This window comes from Pipistrellus hanaki, assembly GCF_964339955.1.
Source record: "Pipistrellus hanaki genome assembly, chromosome: 1".
In the NCBI taxonomy this organism is placed as follows: domain Eukaryota; kingdom Metazoa; phylum Chordata; class Mammalia; order Chiroptera; family Vespertilionidae; genus Pipistrellus; species Pipistrellus hanaki.
The window spans coordinates 113,326,283-113,352,042 of NC_140503.1; the positions used below are offsets into that span (position 1 = coordinate 113,326,283).

A 25,760-nucleotide genomic window follows, 5' to 3' on the forward strand; every position below is an offset into this window, starting at 1 on the left:
AAAATTATTTTTCTACATTGATTTAAATAATCATGTGATTTTTTTTATTTTAGCATTGTAAAATAGTGGATTACATTAATATTCAGAACCTAAACTAACTTCCATCACTGAAAGAAACAGCATTTTTTTATATTTTTTAATATTTTTTATAGTTTTTTTTATATTAGTATAGTTATATATAATTCATATATATATATATATATATATATATATATATATATATATCCTATATAATAAAAGAGTAATATGCAAATTAACAATTACTCCACTACAACCACAAGCCATGACCACCAGTCATGCCCACCAGCCAATCAGGAGCAAATATTCAAATACAACCAACCAAGATGGTTATGGCCACAGAGAGCAGGAGGGAGGCTTGGGTTTCCCTGGCAATTGAGGACTCCAAACTTTCTGCCTGCCCTTGCCGGCCTAGGCCTTCACTCAAGGCTACAAAGTTTCAATGATAGAAGATACATAACTCCCAACAAAAATGGCTGCTGCCACATAGTGAACAGAAGGCTTGGCAGTGCTCCAGGCTATAAAGTTTCAATATAGAAGATAAATAAACCTCAGATACCAGGGCCTCTGCTTGGGTTGCCAGGGGGTGTGGCCAGCCTGCAAATGACCACAGGCCTCTCGCCCAGGTCATCCCATGCTCCAAGGGAACCCCACCCTGATCTGGAACATCCTTCAGGACAAACCAGCCAACCCCACCCATGCACCAGGCCTCTATCCTATCTAAAAGAGTGATATGCAGACTGACCATCATTCCAGCACACAAGATCAAGATAGTTGCCACTACATGGTCAAAGATCCTGTCCTCTTGTGAACACAAGATGGCTGCCACAATATGGCCTGCAAGGCAGGGCAGTTGAGAGGGACCAGGCCTGCAAGGGAGGGCAGTTGGGGGTAATCAAGCCTGCAGGGAAGGACAGTTAGGGGTGACCAAGATGGCAGAAGAGGGAAGTTGGGGATGACCAGGCCTGCAAGGAAGAGCAGTTGGGAGAAACCCAGGCCTGCAGGGGAGAGCACTTGGGGGGACCAGGCCTGCAGGGGAGGGTAGTTAGGGGCAAAAAGACTGGCAGAGGAGCAGTTAGCATCAATCAGGTTGGCAGGAGAGTGGTTAGGGGGTAATCAGGCTGGCAGGCAGTAGCAGTCTGTTAGGTGCAATCAGGAAGGCAGGCAGGTGAGCAGTTGGAAGCCAGCAGCCCTGGATTGTGAGAGAGATCCCAGATTGGAGATGGTGAAAGCTGGGCTGAGGGACACCCTCCCTCCCCATGCACGAATTTTGTGCACCAGGCCTTTAGTATATTTATATAATATCTATATCTATATCTATATCTATATCTATATCTATATCTATATCTATATCTATATCTATATCTATATCTATATCTATATGAATTCAAATACATAAGAATTATACCTTTTGTTATATATTTTGTTGAAGTTGTTTTTGTCTATATTCATGGGGATATTTGACTATAATTTCTATTTATTGCTTTTGTTTGGTTCTAGTGTCAGAGTAATATCAGCTTTATAAAATGACTTGGAAGTGTCCTTTTATTTAATCACATATAAAATATGTTTTATTATTTTCATGATAAAATAATTTATATTTTTATTATAATTTAAAATTAATACTTATATTTTATAGTAATACGATGGATTAATATAAAAATATAGTTTCTTGAACTTGCCTCAAAATAATTCAAGTTTAGTAAATAGGAGATGGGCAAGCAAATGATTGTTCATGTTGAAAAAAACATTTAATTAGGGTAATGGGCTTAGTTTGGGTCAATTTGCCTATCTCTCTACTTTTAACATATTTAATTTCTTTATATGAAGTTTTATTATCCAACTCCTCGTATTATCATCTTACTGGTATTCCAGTGCATGGATTTGTGCTCATCCAAAGGAAACTAATCAATCCATCCAGTGCAAGGACTAATGCAAGCAGTTCCTGGCCGGTGGGTGGGACTGTGAGAGAAAGGCTGGACACACCCTAAAGCCAGCCTCCCACAGTCCCGCCCTGGCAGCAGCACCTGGGCCAGCACCATGGCTCAAAGGGTGCCAGCGGAGTGAGTGGGGTCCCTCTGGTAGGTGGGGTCTCTCAGCCTGGCCTGTGGGCTTTGAGTTGAAACCAGATCTCTGACAACCCCACCCCCACCCCAGGGGTCCCGGAGTGCTAGAGGAATCATGAGGAATTGGGTTCCCTTTTTTTCTGGTAACAGGGTGGGTGCATCACCAGAGAAACGGCTACCAAGTGACCACAGTTGGGCAGCTTCTGTGTTGTGCATCTGCTCCCTGGTGGTCAGTGCACGTCATAGCAATTGGCCAGTCGGCCAGTAGGCCTTTTTCATAGATAGATAATTTATAATTTATTGTTTAGGATTATACCAGGTCACTAAATCTAAATATTTCTTTTATATTTATTTGAAATGCAAGACCATTTGTGAAAGAATTTTTGCTTTACTACCTTTTTAGAAATCATTTTCTAAATGTATACAACACAGTTATTGGAGTGAAGGAGCCATATGGCATCTGTCATATGTGCTTTATATTTTTTTTAAGACCATTCAATTTTTCTCATCTGCTGTCATCCTCTTTGAACAAGAATAAACATGACAAAGTCATGGCTGGAGGAGAGGGGAAAACATCTTGTCAGTCATTCTCAAGAATCTATTTCTGTCTCAGTACACACTAAAGTCTGAATGGTTGTGCAGATTGTTTTTTAATATTATTATTACATCTTATTTGTTGAATTTTTGTACTTTAAAAATGAAATCTTATTAAATCTTATTTGTTGTATTTTTTATATTATCTATTTTTAACTAGATGTATTCACATAATTTTTATATGAATGGAATTTTTTATATGAATCACATAGTATATCTATTGTTTCTCCTTTTAAAAATGCTTTATACCCAGAGACTGATGAAAAGAAGTAAAATAAATTAAAAAATCAAGAGAGAATGAATAATAAATTTCGGGTGTCCTCTAGTTTAACCAACCAAACATTGTGTTTCTGCAGAAAGACTTAGCAATTTCTTTCCATTTCTTTACTCACAGAACCCCAGGTAGTAATAATAAATAAATATATAACATTGAAGAACAGGACAACCTTTGCTATACCATCTTCTGCCCGATTCATTCTTCAACTCCAGGGGACAAATAATCCGGGTTCCAGTCCAAAATTCTGTTTCAACATGATCATATACAAAAAAGGTTTTCTATTTTTAAAGATTTAAGCAACCAGTTTGGATTCACATGAATAATAGAGTCTTATATCTCTATCTCTTACTTAGCAAATTAACAAATTTAAATGCATCTGCAATCTTAATTCCTTTTGCAGGTTCAAAGAACTATTATTTTGCCTTTCTGGAAGTTGGGCCTATTTAGTAAAAACTGGTCATTTCAGACAACCATTTGACATAAAAGGCAGAAAACTCAATTGTTCCTCTTTATGTCCTGAAATTATTGCTCACTACTAAATCCCAGATTACTTTCATATAAAGCAAAAATGAAGAGTAGCTGGCAACAACAATTTTTAAACAAAACTTACTATTATTTGCCAAGACTTGCCACTTGCCACCGGGTTAAAGGATATAAAACTCAGTTCACCTCACTGAGGTTTTACCCTCTCTGGAGTCTTAATTCCATGAGGGCTCTTTACCTTTGCAGTTCTCTACTGTCTTCAACCAGTGGATTTCTGTGTTTTAAATACATTTTTCTAGTGATTTTGGTGGGTAAGTGATGATCCTTCACTAGCTAATAATCCCTTTTGGAAGTTGAAGTTACAACTAAAAAAAATATGTAACACAATCTTTTAAATTTGCAGAGTAAAAATAAATAAGCAAAGAAATCAACAAAAAGTCCAACCATGATCTGTAGAGTATTGTTGAGTTTAGGTGGTAAAACTGTTGTGGGCATCAGAACAGTGCAAGGTGTTAGGTGGGGTCAGACAAGATCTGGGTCCATCAACCTCAGTACTTAAATTCTGACCAGGAAAGAATTCAGAGACAAGACTCAAACTATAAGAGAACATTTGTTTGGAAAATTGTAGAGGTGAAAGAAGTAATTCACAGAAGAAATGCGCCAAGGAAATAAGTACAGAGGTAAAGGAAGGACCCTTGGAGCTTAGAAGTGAGGAAGGTAAAGGTGACCTGCCTCCGGGAATAGAAAGGCAGAGGGGGAAGGGAAAGGCACTGGAGAGCATTCTGGGACCTCTGTCCAAAGGGTTTTGAGGGTGGAGATTTTAGGGAGGTCCCAGGGGAAGTTCTTAATAGAATATTCATCAATCTTACAGGTGTGTTCTTTCAGGGTCAGGGTCTCACTGATTGATTGGTCAGCGCTAGGGCAGGGAGTCATTATTGAACATAGCTAATCCTGCAGTCAGCCATGATGCTGATTGTCTGGTTTTGCTGCCTTTCTAGGCCAGGAGCTAAAGTACTACTGAGGCCTAAATGTTATTTCTAGGGAGAAAAAGTTAGGGGATCCAAACCACATGACCAGCAATATTCTACGGGAGGAAAAGTCATCCTGGGGTCAAGGTGACTTACCCTACAATTGTTCTTTACTACTGTGTTTCCTCGAAAATAAGACATTCTCCGAAAATAAGACCTAGCGCATGGAAAGATAAGACATCCCCTGAAAATAAGACCTAGCGCAACTTTGGGAGAAAAAGTTATTATAAGTCACTGTCTTATTTTCGGGAAAACGGGGTAGGCACCCAGGGCCTTCTGGCCTTGTGACCTTGTGTACCTGGCCAATCCTTGTTGTGCTGTCCATGCCTAACTGCCTACCACAAAACTACAATAGTACACTATTCTTTTTATATTTAGCCTATAACTCTTCAAATTAGTAATGACATAAATATTATAATTCATTCTTTGCTTATATAAAATGTTCAGAAAACCAAAGAGCACTTTATAAATTATTGCTTAAAAAATCTCACAAGTTCAGAACAATAATGGTTGATCAAAGACTAATTTGTCCTGTAGCAGATGACATTCTTTTTTCTATTTTAAGTATTCCGTAAATGAACAATACCACATAAAAATAGGTTAACTATGTTTATTTCAGTTAACTAAATCATTACTAACTGAAGATTTTTTTAAATCTAAAGTTCCTTAAAAATAGTATATATTTACAATGACATTGCCTTAATATTCTCTTCTCTTGAAATGGCAGTAGCTAATGGGCAAGGGACATGAAGAGTTTAGGTCAGTAATTTATCCTTTCACAAAAACACACACAGTCCCAATGTGTCCAAACAATGACCCTCAGCTCAGCTTTATCCTCAGAATTTAAGCCTTAGAAATCCTTTTAGGAATTCTCTAATCATTTTTAAAAGCCCTTCAGATGATTGAAAGTTATTTAAAAACCACTATTTTATTCTTAATATGAACTTATTTCCCATTGCTTTAGGTTGAGCCTTTGTGGTAGAAACAGGTCTTTAGGCAGCCATTTGAGATAAAAGCCAGGAAACTCAATTGTCCCTCTTTATGTCCTGAAGTTATTGATCAATTGTAGATCTCTGAATGCTTTTTTGAAAGATAAAATAAAGAGTGTCTAGCCACAAGATTTCCTGAAGAATATTTACTAATCCTTTTGAAATGCACTGCCTTGGGGATGCATAATCTTACATCTTTATCGGCCTCTTTGTAAAAAGAATACCTATAAAATCTCATTTGCTGAAAAGCAAAACGACAGAGAGTTCTGATTCCTTCTGATGTTGTAATTCTCAAAGGTTAAAATTTCAAGTTGCTCCATACAAAACAATAGAGAATAATGCTTAAGAACATAAAGGCTGGAAGCCAGAGAGAATATAATGCAATAACTGCATTGTATCTGCTACTTGTGTGACTTGGGCTATCTTTCTTTCTTTTTTCTTTTTATTTTTTGAATGTTCATTATTATTTTTATTTATTTTCCCCCAATTTTTTATTAAGGTATTATATGTGTACATATCTTGCCATTGCACCCCCCTTAACCCCAGTCCCATACATGCCCTCACCCCCCAGTGTTTTGCGTTTATTGGTTATGCTTATAAGCATGCATACAAGTCTTCCAGTTGATCTCTTATATCCCCCACCTCTCCCTAACCTTCCTGCTGTAATTTTTACAGTCTGTTTGATGCTTTACTGCTTCTGTATCTATCTTTTTGTTCATCAGTTTGTAATGTTCTTTATTATCCACAAATGAGTGAGATCATGTGGTATTTTTCTTTCATTGACTGGCTTATTTCACTTCGCATAATGATCTCCAGTTCCATTAAGGTTGCTACAAATGGTAAGAATTCATTCTTTTTTATGACAGCATAGTATTCCATTGTGTAGATGTACCATGGTTTTCTGATCCAGTCATCCTCTAATGGGCACCTAGGCTGTTTCCAAATCCTAGCTATTGTAAATTGTGCTGCTATGAACATAGGGGTGTATATATCCTTTCTGATTGGTGTTTCTAGTTTCTTGGGATATATTCCTAGGAGTGGGATTACTGGGTCAAATGGGAGTTCCATTTTCAGTTTTTTGAGGAAAGTCCATGCTGTTCTCCACAGTGGCATTGCCAGGCTGCATTCCCACCAGCACTGCACAAGGGTTCATTTTCTCCATACCCTTGCCAACACTTCTACTTTTTTGATTTGTTGATGATAGCTATTCTGACAGCTGTGAGATGGTACCGCATTGTCATTTTGATTTTAATCTCTCAGATAATTAGTGACTTTGAGAATGTTTTCACGTGTCTTTTGGTCTTCCTTCTGTCTTCTTTTGAAAAGATTCTATTTAGGTCCATTACCCATTTTTTTAAAAAAATCATTTATCTTTCTTTTATTTAGTTGTATAAGTTGCCTGTAGATGATGGAGATTAAACCTTTATCAGTGATAACATTTGTAAATATGTTCTCCCATACAGTGGGCTTTCTGGTTGTTTTGTTGATGGTTTCTTTTGCTGTAAAAAAAGCTTTTTATTTTGATGTAGTCACATTTGTTTATTTTCTCTTTAGCTTCCATTGACCTAGGAGCAGTTTCAGTGAAGAAGTTCTTTTTGCATAAGTCTGAGATTTTGCTGCCTCTGGATGCCTCTAGTATTTTTATGGTTTCCCATTTTATGTTTAAGTCCTGTATTTATTTTGAGGTTATTTTTGTGTATAGTGTAAGTTGTTTAAAGAGGCAGTCAGACATCCCTTTTGCAATCCAGGACTGCTGGCTCCCAACTGCTCACCTGCCTGCCTGATTGCCCCTAACCACTCCTGCCTGCCAGCCTGATCACCCACTAACCACTCCCCTGCCAGCCTGATTAATGCCTAACTGTTTCCCTGCGGGCTGATCATCCCCAACTGCCCCCCCCCCCCCCCCCCCCCCGGCAGCACGGTCACCCCCAAATGCCCTCCCCTGCATAGTCCCTCTTTATTAGATAGGGTTTTTTCTTTAACATATTGGACAGTGTACCTGCCGTTGTCTTTACAAACCAGTAAAAATGTAAACCCAAACTAAAAGTGTCTTAAAATAAACTCCTTAAACAGAAATTTTATGAGACTTGGAAAGGTGATATGTGGTTGTTTCTTTTTTCCTTCTCTTTCTTTTTCTTGATGTTTCATCTTTTTTCCTTTCTTTTATTTTCTCCTTTTATTCCTTTTCTGTTTGTAATCACTCTGCTGGGGCTAGGGAAATTCCAAGGCTATAGGTGTGTTTGGGGGGGGGGTGGGTAACTCAATGGGGGCACATGTCCTTTGGAGGTTGACACCCCAGGTTGCCCCAAGAAAGGGATAGCTCTTGGGGGCACAGCTGTCTCCCAGGCCTGCACCCCCCAACTGTGGATGGAACTGATCACTTGTGGGGGAAGGGAGGGATAGGCGGCTGCTGGCGCCTCCCAGGCCCACAGCCCAGCCCAGGCTAGGAGCAGATCACATGTGTGGGTAGGGGGGTTGGGGCGGGGGGAGGGGGAAGGCGCAGCCATCACCCAGGCCAAGGCTATGGTCCCTGCTGAGTGCTAATCATGACAGGGAAATGTCATCTTCCAGGCTAAAAGCCCCAGTCATAGCTGGGAAAAGATCGCACAGGGGATGCGTGCAGCTTCCCAGGCTTACTGCCCAGGTCACGGCTGGGAGCGGATCTCACCAGGGAGGAGGGGTTGTGCTGCCTTCTAGGCTGACAGCCAGGGTCACGGCTGGGAATGGATCACGCAAATGGTGGTCACTGCCTCCTAAGCCTATGGCCCATGTCACAGCTGGGAGCTGATCATGCCAGGGGTGCACAGCTGTCTCCCAGGCTACGGCCTGGATGGAGACCAGGAGCAGTTCACTCTGGGGGTGTGAAGGCACCTCCCAGGCCAACAGCTGAGGCCTCATGATGCTGATCTCAGCAGCAGCCCTCCCTGAGCCTAAGAGGACTGGGAGCCATCATTTTGTCATGTAGTGATGGTTAATTTGCATATTACTCTTTTATTAGATAAGATGCAATAAACATTTTTTTCAAAATACATTTTTATTGATTTCAGAGAGAAAGGGAGAGGAAAAGAGAGATAGAAACATCAATGATGAGAGAGAATCATTGATTGGCTGCCTCCTGCACATCCCTCATTGGGGATCAAGTCCACAACCTGGGCATGTCCCCTTGACCAGAATCTAACCTGGGACCCTTTGGTCTGCTGGCTGACACTCTATCCACTGAGCCAAACCAGCTAGGGAGCAATAAACATTTTAATAGACCAACTGTGTTTAAGATATTAGAGGAAGAATGAATTATTTTATTTTATTTATTTATTTTAAATATATATTTTTATTGAGAGAGAAAAATCAATGATGAGAGAGAATCATCAAACAGTTGCCTCCCGCATGCCCTCTACTGGGGATCAAGCCCACTACAGAGGCATGAGACCCTGACTGGGAATTGAACAATGACCTCCTGGTTCATAGGTCAATGCTCAACCATTGAGCCACGCAGGCCAGGTAGGAAAGCATTATTTTAAAAAATTCAGACTACTTAGAAATTGCTACAATGCTTGAATTCATTCTTGTGCAATTTGAGGGAACTATAAGACCCTCTGAGTCAGGTGCTCAAAAAAATAAAATGTAATGAAAATAATGAGTTATCTCATTAAATCATTACCTAATTGTCACATTTTTTTAAATGTAGCTATATTCCAAACTATCATTTTAGGGCCCATAAAATTCTTAGAATAGAATTAAACATGCTGGTAAATAGAGCAAAACACTTCAGCCAGGATGAAAATAGTTGAGTTGTATTCTTAAGCACAACACTTGACTGCACTGGAAATTGGCAACAGAAAAAGTTTATTTTTATTTTTTTTTATTTTACATTTTGGCATATTACTGTCATGGGTATTGTATCCTAAAATAGTAATATATATTGTGCCTATTACAGCAGTGTACAAGGAAACCTAGTTCCCTGTTAATACTCTACCATAGTGGTCCTCAACCTTTCTAATGCTGCGACCCTTTAATATAATTCCTCATGTTGTAGTGACTTCCAGCCATAAAATTATTTTTGTTGTTACTTCATAACTGTGATTAAGCTACTGTCAATGTATTGTAATGTAAATATCTGTGTTTTCCAATGGTCTTAGGCTCTACAGCAGTGGTTCTCAACCACAGTTCGTAATCCACAGGTTGAGAACCGCTAGCAGGGTTCAACACTTTTATGTTGAATCTTTCTACCCATAAAACTATCTTATATATGTCTTTGCCCTGCTCTATTTATTTAACTATTTTTTATTTTTAGAAAATTATTTTTACAAAGAAATTGTATAAATTTGTTTTTATATGCATTTTGGATTCTAAACTAAATATGCTACCCATCTTTTAAAGGTATCTTTATGTTATTTTAGTAGGCTTTCCTTTATTATCAATAACCTAGTGATGGATAATATAAAATGTTTCTTCAAAACATATAGAAATAGATTAGCATATGATCTTATTGTCTCCTTAGAAGACTTTTCATGTCCTGTTTTCTGACTGCTCAGTTTCTCTTGATTCCCAGCTCTATGAAAGCCACCTTTTACTGAATTAAAAGCCAGTAGCTTTGCTTCAGACCTTCAACTTTCAAAATATTTAATAAGATATACAACATCCTTTCTGTTTAATTGGTTCCCAACAATATATGTTTATTCAAATGAAATAGTTTGGAGATATATATATATATATATATATATATATATATATATATATATATATAGAAGCAACTCTCATTTTATGGTTGGATATCTAGAATTGATCATCTGAGTTGATTTGGGATTCTTTCATTTGAAAGTATAATTAGGAGATAAGATTTATGGCAGCCTTTTGCATACATTGGCAGATTAACTAAGTAATTACTAATGGGTAACTGTAAAAAAGTCCAAGTGAAGTCATTCCATAGGAAAATATAAAAGACGCAGCAATCCAAGGGAATCTGTATGATGATTTAGTCTCTATCTGTACTGGACATGTTAAAGAAAGAGAATGGAAAGCTCAAAGCTCCAATTTCTCAGCAAAGTAAAAGACAATAAGCATTTAATGACTATATTTAATGAATTTCTTATCAATTACATTGTCCAATGATATGCCTGAAAGCTGAAATTAAAATTTGATCCTGTGGGTTTATGAATTACAATACCTACTGAAAGCTAAGCCTCAGTGAATGTAAGGGCTAGACGACTTTGGTTTAAATTCTGGTTCCGCTGTTTTCTAGTTTTGTAATTTTGAGCAATGTGATACCTCTGTGGTTCACTTTTCTCTTTTGAATAATAATGCCTTCCTTATAAGATATTGTGAAAGGTAAAAATGAGTTTATACATGTGACATGCTCAAAATATCATCTGAAACATTACTTACTCAATGAAATTTAGCTATTATTAATTTTAGAAATTATTGCATGTTAAATTTAAGAAATCAAGAAAGTATATGAAAGAGTATAAACATGAAAACAGAAATGTCTGCTTAGGGTGGTAATATGAGATTGCTGGAGGTTTCAAAAACCCTACTATCCACACCTCCTTTATCAGAGGAAGCAACTTTCTTCCCCAGGGTCCTATGAGGTTGTTCTTGCCTTGCATGAAGACTCTATAACAACCCCGGGAGCAATTAAGTCTTCTCATGCACACCTCCGCTAACTCTAATTTTATCATTTTATTCAGATCTGTAATGTGACTGAGAATCCAGAATTTCCCAGGGGCCAATTATAGAGTTAACATGGGAGCAAAAGGTAAAAGTATTGCTAAGCTTTATTAATTTATATTATAATATAAAGTATTATAATAGAAAATCCATGGATAATATTTTTAATATAGATTCTGAGAACATTTGATCAGAGATAAATAAACATAATTTTAGTAAAACTGAGTTTTTTAAAGAGTGCATTTATTAAGAACTTAATATTCCAACTAGAAAAATAATAGAGTGAATGTTTCTAGATTTTTGTTAGTTGACTGAGTTTTGGACTCAAAGTTATCTTTCACTAAATAACTATGAGATGCCAGAAATTACTTGGTCTAATGCAGTGGAAGAAATAGAAAAACTGATTATTTATGAATGTCAAATGGATTTAAGATGTGCAATCTACTGCTACATGGTTCCTATCTAATGTCTTCATAGATGGTTTAAAGGTATTGTTTTCATCAAAACATGAGAATGATAATATTGTTGAAATGTGTTGTAGTGGTATTTCATTGAAAGTCAGAAATGTTGCTACTAGATTCCACTCTTTTAATGGCTTCTGGGTCAAATTTGAATGATGTAATCACAGGGTAATAGAAGCTAACCAACTTCATTTAATGCAAAAACTATTAATTGATTATTGAGCTTCAGGGACTGAAAGAAATAAGCAATTCATTAAAGTCCAATAAAACAATAATGAGTTATATAAAATTAAACAAAATAAAACAAACAAAAAAACTATAGATTTGTCAAATAGATTTATCTTGAATCACTATATTAGAAACTTAAAGCATTTTACCTACTAATCAGAAATTAGTCAATTCACAATTCCAAATATTCCTTAATGAAGTTAAAATCTAGCTGGCAAAGATAAAGTTTCCTATAGTTACATAATAAGTACATATTATAAATTTTCCTTTCCCAGATAAACTCTCAAGTGTGCACTATGGTAACTGTTCAGGAATTATTAGACATAGGTCTAAGTAAATGCAAGTTCCTTGAGACCCAGAATAATGTTGTGGTCCACAGATCAAGGTAGAGTGTTAGCATGGTATAGTGATAGAGTTTTCATTAATGATTGCTACGTATTTGGTCCATTGGGCCTCAACCCCAGCCTTTTTCAAAGTAATATTCAAATTCTATATTGCCTGAATAGAGAATTTGAATAGATTCCCTTGGTAATTGGAGTAAGGGCTATTATTATTGAAAGAAGCTTATGCTATCTTGGTTAATTGATCTTTATAGTCCCATTTCATTTATTTTTGGACTGTACTGGATATGAATTGGACATGGGAAATGACAGTGGATTATAATAATATAATCAAATGGTAATCCCAGTTGAACCTTCTACTTTGGATGTGTTCTCTATTATAGTAAGTTAAACACAGCCAAACTTATTTTATTTATTGCTTTGGAGGTTGCCTTTTTTTCTGTACAAAAATCAACTAAAATACTGTTGGTGGGTTTATATATCAGAACCTACCAGTAAAACTTCTATAAATTATGTAATATTTTTCTTATAAAAAATTAAATAATTAATATAAATTTGTTAAAGCACCTCCCAGGTATATACAAAAAAATGGGGTTCTATGGAAAGTGACCTCACATAGTGATCTCATAATAGATTACTAATGAGAAGGTCATGGTGAGCAGTCATGCTCCAGGCAAAACATTTTAGTAAAAAGTATACCTTTGCCATAAGCAAGTCCTGCCCATTGTTTCTGTGCATCTAGGTTAACATATTTGAAATAAGCAATGACTGTGCACAAAAGAGGACACAATCTTGTAATCTTATCATATCCAGTAATCCAATCTCCTCCTTTCCTTCTGCCACCTCCATGTAATCTTGCTCACATTACCTCCTTAATTTCAAGTACATGCAAGAAACTGCAAAATTGCTATTCTTCAAAGCATTTGAGATCTTCCTCCCTGGCATTTGTTGTTAGTTTGGCTTAACTAAATTCTTATAAAAAACTATCTATGGGTTTGGACATTTCTTACATGGACACAGGGCTAGGTAGGTTATCTGTCCAAACGATGAGTCCTGAAATCTAAGCTTTATTAGTTTCATGAGAAATCTGTCTCTGAAGCTATCACCATTATGTTGCTTCAGGATTCCATGAAGTCGCCTTTTCTTTTACACAATTTAGTCTAAAGGGGTCTTCCTAATCTTGGTATTCTATAAATACCAATGTCTCTATAAATGAGAGACACTGAAGCCAGAGATTGGAAAATAATTCCCAAAGAAATACTCTACTTGATCCTATTATCTCAACTAAATTTTGCAATTCTGCAGCCTGGGACATGACAGATAACCCTTACAAATGCACTCACTATGCATGGTAGGCATGAGTACAGATGACAACAGAGTTTTCTCCTCTTCCATTCTCTCCCAATGCAAATGGGCCTTGAATTTGCCTTATTCCACTTACTAGAAACCTTATAAAGGTCCAATTTCAGCTATAATACTAGGCAATATTATTTATTCTAAAACTTAAAAAAACACTGATTAATATTTGATTAATAAACTGAATCTGTACTATGAGATTATTAAAAAACAAATACAGAATAAAAAGCTGAGTGAAGGGATTTCCTGAGCTTGATGATTCTTTTCAGTATGTTCTTGTTTTGGTAAATTGGAAGTTAAATTCATGAAACTGTTAGAATAAATACTGATTCCTCGATTGAACTCAGACTTTTAAGTAAGTGTGAACCTCTGTACACTCCATGGTCTCATGCCCTCATATTGAGCTGCCAGTTGTTGACAATAATAACTAGCTCCTGGCATCTAGAGGTTAGCAGACTGTGTTTCCTGTTCTGTATCTTTCTATAAATTTGAGAAAATTGGTACTAGATAGGTCTATTTAAATCTTATGAGTGTGAAATATCCAATTGAACCTAATATTTTTGCAGCTAACATTTTAGGAATTTGAAGGCAACACAAATCACATCTGGCCATGCTATTCAGGAAGTTTATTAGACAATCTGCAAGATGGACAGGTTTGAGTGTAGCCCAAAGGTATAAGTCTCTGGACTAAGTGGAGGCTGTTGTGCACCTAAAACGCACCACATGGGCCTCTGTTTCAGCTGATCAATGTAGATATGTGCCTGGAGAACTAACATACTGAATGAGGTTATGCCACAAACTCTGATAAAAGAGTTATAGAAGAGAGACTTCTAGGGTATTGGAGCAATTATGTCTTTTTTGGTAAGTAACTTTATTTATTTCAAAAAATATTTTAGTGTTTGTTTTTGGATTAGATGATTACATAATCAGGAGTCACAAGGTGATGCTACTATTTGAGATACCAAAGTAAGCAGACAGAAACTCCATTTCACATGACTTTCTCCTTTCTGTCTGAACACACCCTTCCTTGATCATTAAGCCCTAGGAGATCAGATTCTGGTCAGCATCCAACTGCCTTAATGACAAAATCTCAGATCTGTGAGCAACAGATAACATCTTAGTTTCAGTTTTGTTTCAGCCCTAGGCCAATGAAAGCAGAATGACCCTACAGGCCACATCCTCTTGAAATCAGACAGAAAAATGCCACAGCTGACATCAGGACATGATAGAATGATCAGCTTGTTCCAATCATGGCCCTAACTAATCAGTAGAGCCCAGGACCCTAACTCCATTAACCACCATGATTAATAATTTTTTCTATATAAACCATCTCCTGGAAGCTGTTGAGTAGTCAGGTCTATGTGCACTGCCTTACCTATGACTCCATTTCCTCAATTAATAAACCATTTTTTTTCATGGCTGCACACTCCTGTTCATGTTTGATTGGGCTTTGATGTGCATAGGCAAGCAGATCCCTAGTCCAGTAACACCAACTATAAACCATTAAATAACCCACTAAATCATATATTATTTTCATTTTTAACCTCTTTCTTTTGTTTCTTTTATGATTATTCTGTTGTGTGTGTGTGTGTGTGTGTGTGTGTGTGTGTGTGTGTTTTAATTGATTTCAGGGAGAGGCAGAGAGAGTTAGAAATATCAACAGGCTGCCTCATGCAAGCCCTTTACTATGGATTGAATCCACAGCAGAGGCATGTGCCCTAACTGGAAATCAAACCAGTGACCTTCTGGGACAATGCTCAACCAACTGAGCAGCAACAGTCAGGCTCTGTTTTGTTTTATTTTTGTTTTTGTTTTTGTTTAATATACTACTTCCTTCTCCTCCTCCTCTTCAGCTTCTTCAGATGGGGGGTTCATCCTTAGCTTCCTAATGGTCTCCTCTACCTCGATCTGCTCCTCCTGGATGTGGCTGGTGTATTAAGAAGGGAAGGAGCAAGCAGACATCAAGTAGGAGCTAGTCTGTAAATCATTTTAAGCAGATGGACCAAAGATCTGGGAATTCTGGGTGTAGCCACTGGCTATGCTTACCACACTGGTGAAACTGAGCTGGGTCTCCTCACCTTCCAAGAGTTTCCTATAGGCTGCAAGGTCAATGTCCAAAGCCACATTGAGGAGGTCCTGGTATTCTTTTAAATATCATTCCATTTCACTCTCTGTAGTTCTCAATTCATTTTATAATTTATTGATTGTGTCCTACATAGCACTAACATCGGAGTTCTGCTTATCCTCCAGCTCTTGCAGCTTCTTTGCGAGAGCTTCGTTCATGCCTGGAATGCTTTGATCTCCAGGGCCTTGGCCTTGAGCGGGCGGCAGCTTTCAGACACCTCCCCCTTGGTGGTGTGCACCCCATAGTTATTCTTGTAGTGCTCTTGATCAGCATGGTGAGCAGCTCTTGTACCATTCTGCATGCCCTAGGCAGCCAGCTTCTCCTACTGGGCGCCCATGTCCTTGAGCGCTGCAGAGAGGTCGGACTTGGAGAACATGTCCATCTCCATGGAGATCTGAGCTACTGGATCTGCACCTGCAGCTGGGAGATCTCCTCTTCATGCACCTTCTTTACAAAGGCCATTTAGACTATCAGGCTATTGATGTGCTTTTCAAGCTCAGCATCAGCGAGAGCCGCCTGGTCTGCACCTTTGTGCGCATCAGCCAGCCCTCTGTGTCATCATGGTTCAGCACCTCTTCCTGGTAGCATGCCCCCAGGTTGCTCCCAGTCCCTGCCAAGCCCTGGTGCCTGCTAACTGCCTACTGCCCTCTCCTCTTGAGGAATGGGGCACAGTGGACTGGGCACAGGCATCCCATTTTCATTAAAATGTTCAACCCGGGCCTGCTCCACCGGTGTCCACAGACAGCCTGGGGCAGACAGTGATCCAGAGACCCTGGCCACACCCTCCTACCTGGGTCCCCAATGGCAGTCTCAACCTAGAGGGCAGCATCAGGTTCAGCCCTCCTGCCTGCCCCGAGCCAGAAGTCTGCTTGGACCTCTCGGACTGCTCAGGTGCTGCCCCCCAGGCCTGCCCGGTTACCAAAGGCTGCCTGGACCCTGCAGGCAGCATCAGGCTCTTCCCACACGGCCTGCCTGCTCCCGATGGTGGCCTGGACCATGCAGGAGGTGACAGGCGCTGCCCGCCCGACCCTGATGGCTTCCTGGACCCCACCCTCAGAGTCCAGCTCTGTCATCAGGTGTGCCGGTTACCGATGGTGGCCTTGGACCCTGCGGGCGGCTTCAGCACTGTCTGCCCAGCCTGCCTGGTTACCAATGGCAGGCTGGACCCCGCCGGTGGCATGAGGTGCTGCCCGCCAGGCCTGCCCAGTCCTTGATGGCTGCCTGGACCCCACGGACGGTGTCCGGCACTGTCCGCCTGGCCTGCATGACACAGTTGGCGGCCTGGGCCCCACGCCCAGCCTCGGGCGCCGCCCACCTAAGGATGGTGGCCTGGACCCCAGGGTGGCTGTCAGGTGCTGCCCGCCAAGCCTGCCAGGTTTCCAGTGGTGACCTGGACTCCACGGGCAGTGTGAGGCACTGTCTGCCTGGCCTGCCCACACCCCATTAGCGACCCAGACCCTGCAGGTGGTGCCAGGCAATGCCCACCACAGCTGCCTGATCCCCAATGGTGGCCTGGATCCTGCAGCAGCGTCAGACACAGTCTGCCCCTCCTGCATATGCAAATCTACCCTCCATCTTTGTTGACTTAATTTGCATACCACTCTTGATTGACTGTGGGTATAGGGAAGGTATGGTCAATTAGCATTTTCTTTTTATTAGTGTAGATGTTTAACATAATGTTATTACATGATTTACTACCATTAATACAGGAGGCTTTTAATTGTCCCCTAAACACTAATTTAACTATGACAAAATTCTGTTATTTTAGTTTTTCAATGATTCAACTCTTCTTTTTTTAAAAATATTTTAAATTTGACCCAATAGAAGAAAATTTAGTCTCTTTATTGTTAACTTCCTTGAAAGACAGCCTTTTGTGAGTCCTGGTTATTCTCTAATTTTATAGATGATATGATGGTAACATCTATACCTACAATTTTTCTTCATTAATTTTAATTTATTTCATAGCCTAATATATGATCAATATTTTATTGCCACTAAAAATAAGTATAATATTAAGTATGTATCTTCTTTTTCATGTGTTATTGATATCTACCTAATTGTTTTGTAATTTAGCCTTTCTATATCCTTACCTAAGGCATAATTTTTTATTTTATCTGCCATTGACTGAGAGGAAGATGAAGTCTTTTACCATTAAAAGTTTTTATCTACTTCTCTATTTCTTTTTTTTTTTTTTTTTTACTTTTTCTTTATAATATTTATATTGTTGGTAAGCTTTAAAAAAAAGAAATTAACCATATATATATTTTTATGAGTTGTATTCCTAAGCTACAGGTGCCTTCTGAGTCAGAAACTCTGAAAATATAGTGCTACAATCTAATTTTTAATGCTCTCTTCTTGTTATGAAGCATCCATCTTATATAAAAAATGCTGTTTGAAATTTTAACCCTGCTATTTGGCTTCTGTAAATGCTTGCTTGCTAAAATAATAGGGAAAATAAGACTACTCCCACTTCAGAGAGACCATTAAACTTTCCCTGGATGACATTATCAGTGCTGGCACCAGGCCAGGCCTTTGGTTGAAGCCTCAAGGCTCCAGCACATAGGGGCTCTTTAAGAACTTGCAAAGGGGGCTGGAATCACCCCACATTTGGGAGACACAGAAGGTAAAATCATATAAATAGGGTAAATTCTTCCATGTTGGGACCCAGAATTTTAGAGACATTTTCCTGTGGACCCGTGCGTAATAAATGTAACTCCATATCTCTAAGTGTTGCTTTGTTCTTCTCAGGTTTCCTGTAACAGTTATTCCTATATAAAATAACTACAACCTTACGACACTGCACTTGTTGGCATTATTAAAATGGGGTCCCTACTTGACACATACTTAAGCCTAGAGTTAGTGTCAAATATCCAATGTACAGCAAAAGTAGATTATCTCTGATCTGGAGAGGATCCCCAAAGTGCACACACCATATACTGTTCATAATCCAATGGTTCAAACTCAGGGCATATTCAGGGATATTGAGGGAGACTTATTGGTTTGGACTGAATGTCTGTGTCCCCCAAATTAATATGTTGAACTCCTAACCCCCATTGTAGTAATATTTGAAAATGGGGCTTTTGAGAAGTAATTAGACTTAGATGAAGTTGTTAGGATGTGACCTGGTCCCATGGGATTAATATCCTTATAAGAAGAGAACACCAGATATATTGCTCTCTTCCCACTGTCACAAAGGAGAGGTTATGTGAAGTCCCAGTGAGAATGTAGCTATCGGCAATTCAGGAAGAGATCCCTCACCTAGATTTGAGTCAGCCTGCATCTTGATCTTGAACTTCCAAGCATCCAAGATGAGGAAAAAAATTGTGTTATTGAAACTACTCAGCTTATGGTATTTTGTTATGGCAACCCAAGCTGACTAATACTTATGAATATAAAATCTAGCTAAGCAGACATGTGCCTAAGCTCATACATACATGTATGACTGCATACCCTAACCTGCATATTCTACAGTGTGAATTCAACTCTATTGAAATTAGCACCATGTTGCCTGTGGTAGGAATAAAGTAACTGATGTGAAGAAAGGCCACAACAATTAATTACTTTATATTTTAAGTGTGTTTTTTTTTCCTTTTAAATATGCATATATGTTTATGCATGCACACACACACATAAAAACAAACTGGAAAATATTAAGCAGGAATAAATGGAAATGACCTTTCATGGCAAAGAATTGATCAGTGAGCACTGCTCCATTGCTTAGAAAGATTTTATGATGGTGGAGTTTCTAATACCTTATGTCTATCCTTCAGCAAAGGAGAAAACAGGCATGCTTCAATCAGGAGTAAAAAAAAAAAGAGGAAGAAAAAGCTGAGTCAGCAACATTTTCTTTCTAATTTGGTACAAAGTCCTTCTAATTATTATAATTTATTAATAAGCTAACCTTTCATCTCAAATATTTTCCAAATCAGGTTTGCTTTAGAAAATGGTTACCCTCATGAAATTCGGTGTCCCTCAGCCCACCCTGTACCCTCTTCAATCTGGGATCCCTCTCACAATCCAGAACTGCTGGCTCCTAACTACTCACCTTCCTGCCTTCCTGATTGCCCCTAACCACTTCTGCCTGCCAGCCTTTTCCACTCTTCTGCCAGCCTGATTTATGTCTAACTGCTCCCCTGCCAGCCTGTTTATTCCCAACTTCCCTCTTCTGCCGCCTGGGGCCTGGTCACCCCTAACTGCCCTCCCCTTCAGGCTTGATCACCCCCAACTGCCCTCTCTTGCAGGCCTGATCCCTCCAAACTGCCTTCCCCTGATGGCCATGTTGTGGTGGTCATCTTGTGTCCACATGGGGCAGGATCTTTGACCACATAAGGGCAGCTATCTTGATCTTGTGTGTTGGAGTGAGGGTCAAACTGCATATTACTCTTCTATTAGAATAGAGTCCTAGTGCATGGGTGAGGACCAGCTAGTTTGCCCTGAAGGCTGTCCCAGATCAGAGTGAGTGTTCTCTTGTGTGTGTGGAAACCTGGGCAAGGTGTTTGTGGTGGTTTGAAGGCCAGCAATGCCCCCCAGAAACCCAAGCAGAGGCCCTAGTATCTGGGATATATTTATCTTCTATAATTGAAACTTTGTAGCCTGAAGTGGAGGCTTAGGCCAGCCAGGGCAGGTGGTAAGCTTGGCTTCCTCCATTGCCTGGGGCAACCCTAACCTGTTCTCTCCAGCTTTGTGGCTGTCACCATTTTTCTTGGGATTTATCTTCTAAAATTAAACCTTTGTAGCCTTAAGTGGAGGCCTGGGCCAGCCTGGGTGTGCAGAAAGCTTGGCTTCCTCCATTGCTGGGGAAACCCAAGCCTCCCTCCTGCTCTCTCCATGACCACAGCCATCTTGGTTGGGTTAATTTGCATAATACTCCTGATTGGCTGGTGGGCATGACTGGTGGGCATGGCTGGTGGGTGTAGTGGAGTGGTGGCTAATTTGCATATTACTCTTTTATTAGTTAAGACTAGATTTTTTTTTAGAGTATCAGCATGATAACAAGGAACATCAGTCATCCTACCAACCTGTTATAGGGAGTACTTAGCATAACACTTGGCTTTGATCAGGTGCATATTCTACACAAAATTCCCTGTATTGTTTCCAATATCTTAACAAATGTTTAGAAGATAGAAATGCCTAATCATTGCTGTGATGTTGTTTTTTTAATTGAAATGTTTATAAAAATAAAACTCAGATATTTAAGTCTATTTCTATTAGGGATGTTTAAAGCATGTGCCAAAACTCTCATTTTTAGCATACCATTTGCCCCACAGAAGATCTGATTGCCTTGGATGATATCAATCTGCATGACTAGACCTACTGTTTCTGAATATAGATTGTTCTACATGTTTTTTCCTTGCTGTTGTTTTTGTTTTGTTTTTGTTATTTTCCCATTGATTTCAAGAAAGTGGAGGATAGAGAAAAAGACTGAGAGAAACATCGATGTGAGAGAAACAAATCCACTGGTTGCCTCCTGAAGGAGCCCTAACCAGGGCTCGGGCCAGAAAAGAGCCTGCAACCAAGATGCTTTTGACAGGAATCAAACCTGTAACCCTTTGGTCCGCAGGCCAATGCTCTATCGACTGAGTCAAACTGGCTAGGATTCCCATGTTAATTTTTAAGCAAATAATTTAAGCCATGACCTTCAATAAATCTTTTATTTGGTTTCATTGTCAGAATGTTGCTATTAAAGTTATCTGCTTAGCAAAATCACTCACATCTTCCATTTCTTTGTTCAAATCTCACCTTATCAATATTACAGCCACAATGCCTACCCTCAATATTACAGCCACAATGCCTACCCTCCAACCCTTATCCTGATATATTAATCATCTTTCCATCTTACTTTCTGCTTTTTTACATAGCACATCATTTATGTATTTATTATGTGTAATTGTTAACTGCTTCCCTTCCCAACATCATATAAACTGTACATTAGAGATATTTGTCAGTGTCTGTCATAGATTAGGTTCTTAGGGACCTATGTGTAATTGTTAACTGCTTCCCTTCCCAACATCATATAAACTGTACATTAGAGATATTTGTCAGTGTCTGTCATAGATTAGGTTCTTAGGGACTATATGATAAATAAAATATTTGTTGAATAAAAGAAATTCACATTTTCCTGAACTTATTCAGTCACTCTTTTAAAATCTGTTATTTTACTATTTTTCCTTGAGTTCTTATGTTTCTACTTTATGCTGATTCACTGAAGTGATTACTATTGTACATTTAGCATATTATTTTAAATCTCTATTTCATCAAGGTGTAACACAATAATTTTAGTAATTATTTTTCTCTGTTTCTAAAAATGGCCTTTTCTTGTAATATCTTTGGACTCCCTCTTTGAACACTCATTCTTAAAGGAAGAGAGAATCCCTTAGATTATATATAATCTAATTTTTCACATGAAAAATTACTAGTGCCACGTGCCAAGTTATTTTGTAATTTTTCTTTTGGTGTGTGTGTGTGTGTGTGTGTGTGTGTGTGTGTGTGTATATGTGTGTCTGTGTTGTTAATCCTCACTTCATGATATTTTCCCATTGACTTTTAAAGACAGTGGAATGGAAGGAGGAAAAGAGGGAGGGAGTGAGAGACATCGATGTGAGAGAGAGACATCAATTGGTTGCCTCCCATTAGTGCCTCAAACAGGAGCAGGGGTTTGAGGCACTAAGTTATGCGTGAATCAAACCCAGGACCCTTTGATGATAGCTGGCCAATGCCACGTAACTACTGAGACAGACTGGCAAGGCTTGCCCAGGATTTTAAGTGTTAACTTGTTAATACTTACTTTTTAGTGTTATTGAATGAAATGGGGAGTTTCTTTTCCCCACTGGTTGCTGGGAATAGATTCTTTATGATATCTCAAGAAAAATAATTTTCTGAGACTCGCAGGAAAGAATGAGTGATTTTTATTGGTATGGGATTATATCCCTGAGTTCCCAAAATCCCATTTTCCTTTGGTGAGTAATAGAAGTATAGCTGGAGTTTCTTTTTTTTTTATTTTATTTATTTTTTAATATATTTTTTATTGATTTTAAACAGAGAGGAATTGAGAGAGATAGAGAGTTAGAAACGTCGATGAGAGAGAAACATCGACCAGCTGCCTCTTGCACACCCCCCACTGGGGACTTGCCCACAACCAAGGTACATGCCCTTGACTGGAATTAAACCCGGGACCTTTCAGTCCGCAGTCCGACGCTCTATCCACTGAGCTAAACCAGTTTCGGCTAGCTGGAGTTTCAGTAAAGCTAAAATGAAAGCCACTGTCCAGAGTTTCCTTTCCATGTTGGAGCAAGGCTCAGTTGCATCCCAGTAGGCCATTGTGTGTGGGGTTCGCATGACCATAGGCCATGCGGGCAAATGCAAGGGTTGCCTAAAAACCCACAGTTACACAAGTTCTAAGAGCAGAAAGAACACAAGAAAGTCAATTATTTTGTTCAGGGGATTAAATATCCCAAATTTCCATGGGCTTGCAGTGACCACGCCCTTTTTGTTTAATGATTTTTGCCCCAGGTGTGACTGACATCACTCTCCCTATGTCACCCCAACTTCCATGGCTATGTATCTATCTCCCCTTTTTTGGAAACCTGGGTTGTGTAATATTGTAGCTTCCTGGCCAAGCTGCCCAAATGACATACCTATAATATCTGGCCTTCACTTTGCTGCTTTCCTGTTATTAATAACTAGTTCATTACCACAGTATCATTAGCAGTGAGTGACTATAGTGACTCTTCTACACCTCTGACATAAGAGATGGGCTTCAGCAAGAATACACGGCTTGCCTGCATGATTCTTTTGCCTCCTGTTTTTAAAATGAAAACTGGATCCAGAGAAGATTTTGTTGCTATGTGAACATTGTCTTTCCCTGAGAAACAAAAGGGATTCCAAGCAGACATGGCCAACTTTAAAATGCCTATTTTTCTGATGACTTCTGAGATTGATTGCCATAATCCTTTCTGCTTCCTAAAACAATCAATATTGTAGGAGGCTCATTGCATTTGGCTGCAATTGTACTCACTTTTTATTAGGTTTTTCAGGGTTATCTACCATAGCTTTTTTCTAATTTTTCTAAAAATGAAAGTTAGATATCTTTTACTCAACTTTCTTATTTTTACACTAGAGGCCTGGTGCATGAAATTCATGCATTGGGGAAGGGGGTTTCCCTAAGCCCAGCCTGCACTCTCTCCTGTCTGGGACCCCTCAGGGAATGTCTGACTGTCGGTATAGCCCCAATCCCTAAACCAGCAATCAGATAGCCCCCTCACAATCAGGGACTGCTGGCTCCTAATCACTCACATGTCTACCTGCCTGGTTGTTCCTAACCATTTCTGCCTGCCAGCCTGATCACCCCTTTTCCCCTCCCCTGACAGCCTAATTGACACCTAACTGCTCTCTTGCTGGCCTGATTGCCCTCAACTGCCCTCCCCTGTTGGTCTGATTACTCCCAACAATAACCCCTGCTGGCCTGGTTGCTCCCAACTGCCCTTCTATACTGACCTGGTCTCCCCCAACTGCTCTCCCTGTTGGACATCTTGTGATGTCATGGGGTAGCCATCTTGTGATGACATGAGGGCATGAGGGTCAATTTGCATATTACCTCTTTATTATATAGGATTATTTCTGAGGAAAAGAGAAAAAAAAATGCTCTGTTCCTCAGATCATAGTTTGTCTAGCTTCTTGAGTTGAAATTTATTTCATTTAATCTACACCATTGCTATTCTTTTACCAAACACCTATTTGTTGTTATCTAAGTACTGCTTTAGCACTATGCTATAATATTGATATGTAGCAAAGTAATTTATTTTTTAAATACATGTTTATTGATTTTAGAGAGGAAGGAAGAGGGAGAGAGAGATAGAAACATCAATGATGAGAGAGAATCATTGATTTGCTGCCTCTTGCAAACCCCACACTGGGGATCCAGCTTGCAACCAGGCCATGCACCCTGACAGAATCGAATGGTGCCTCTTGGATCTTAGGTCAACACTCAACCACTGAGCCAAGCTGGCTGGGTACAAAGTAATTTTAAACCGGTATAATTGTATATTGTTTACTATTTGCTATAGTAATAAGTTACCACAAATGGCTTAACACAACAGAAATTTATTTTCTTACACATCTGGATGTCAAAAATCTCAGCAGGTTAGGTCAAGGTGTCTGCAAAACTTTCTTCTCTTTTGGAGGCTGTGGTGGAGAATTCATTTCCTTGCTTTTTCTGGCTTGTAGAAGCTACCCATATTTTTTTTTTTTTTTTTGCTTTGCACCCTTCATTTCATTCCCCTTCCTTCATTGCTAAGGTGGCAAAATAGCATCGCTCTGATCCCGTTTCCATTTTACATCTCTTCCACTGACTCTGGCTCCTTCTTTGCGAACCTTTCACATTATTCTGCCTGTAATAATAGTTTCTTATTTTAGTGAGAGTTTATATATCATGAAAATATTTAGGCATGTACTTTCTGTTGTAAGCATATAGTGTTTACTTTTAATTATTTCTATTTTAATTAAATATTTAATTGTTAATATATCCATTTTAAATTAGAAATGGTTGATATTTATAGTAATTTCTTGCTGTCTTAAAAGTAATATAAATTTTCTATGTAAGGAGTACATTATTTTCTATATATCTATAAAATCAAAAGCCTTTATTGTGTTGCTTACATCCTCTATTTTTTAAAAATTAAATGTTTACCTTTTTACCTCATAAATACTTCAATATTGAAAGGAGTTTTTAGGAGTAAAATAGGCCGGTTTAGGGAATTTTAAGAATAAAGAGGTTCCATGGGGGAGGACTGCAAAGCTAGGGAGCTGGGAGATGCCTAAAGGCATACATTAACAGAGAGAAAAGGGATGCCACAGGATAAGGGGAGAGGAAGACACCCATTCACAGAAGACAGGGGAAAGCCACAGGGAGTAGAGCCACAAAAGGGAGAAAGAGGAAAACAGATTTCACAGGGGATAAAGAATTATACTTCAGGTGGGGAAGAAAAAGAGGGGGGCCCCCACATAGGGTTTGAGCTTTGAAGTTGCTATAGTGACCGATAAGAAGGAGTATCAAAAGACAAAGAACTGCAGTCTTTATAAACCTTGAGAAAAAGGGGCTTACTGGGCTACCCCATTGGGACCCCCTTCCCAAA

General features: G+C 39.0%; 2 pseudogenes across 2 annotated transcripts in view; both read right to left on the minus strand.

Moving 5' to 3' along the window:
* LOC311612394 (neurofilament light polypeptide-like) overlaps positions 1-16,628 on the minus strand; it is a 114,910-nt pseudogene extending 98,282 nt beyond the window's left edge. The window contains exons 1-2 of the transcript in view: positions 16,550-16,628; positions 16,106-16,240 (exon numbers count right to left, since the gene is read on the minus strand). The product of the transcript in view is annotated as a neurofilament light polypeptide-like (transcript). The remainder of the gene's footprint in view (positions 1-16,105; positions 16,241-16,549) is intronic.
* LOC311620764 (nuclear prelamin A recognition factor-like) overlaps positions 1-25,760 on the minus strand; it is an 869,153-nt pseudogene that overhangs the window by 271,667 nt on the left and 571,726 nt on the right. The window lies entirely within an intron of this gene.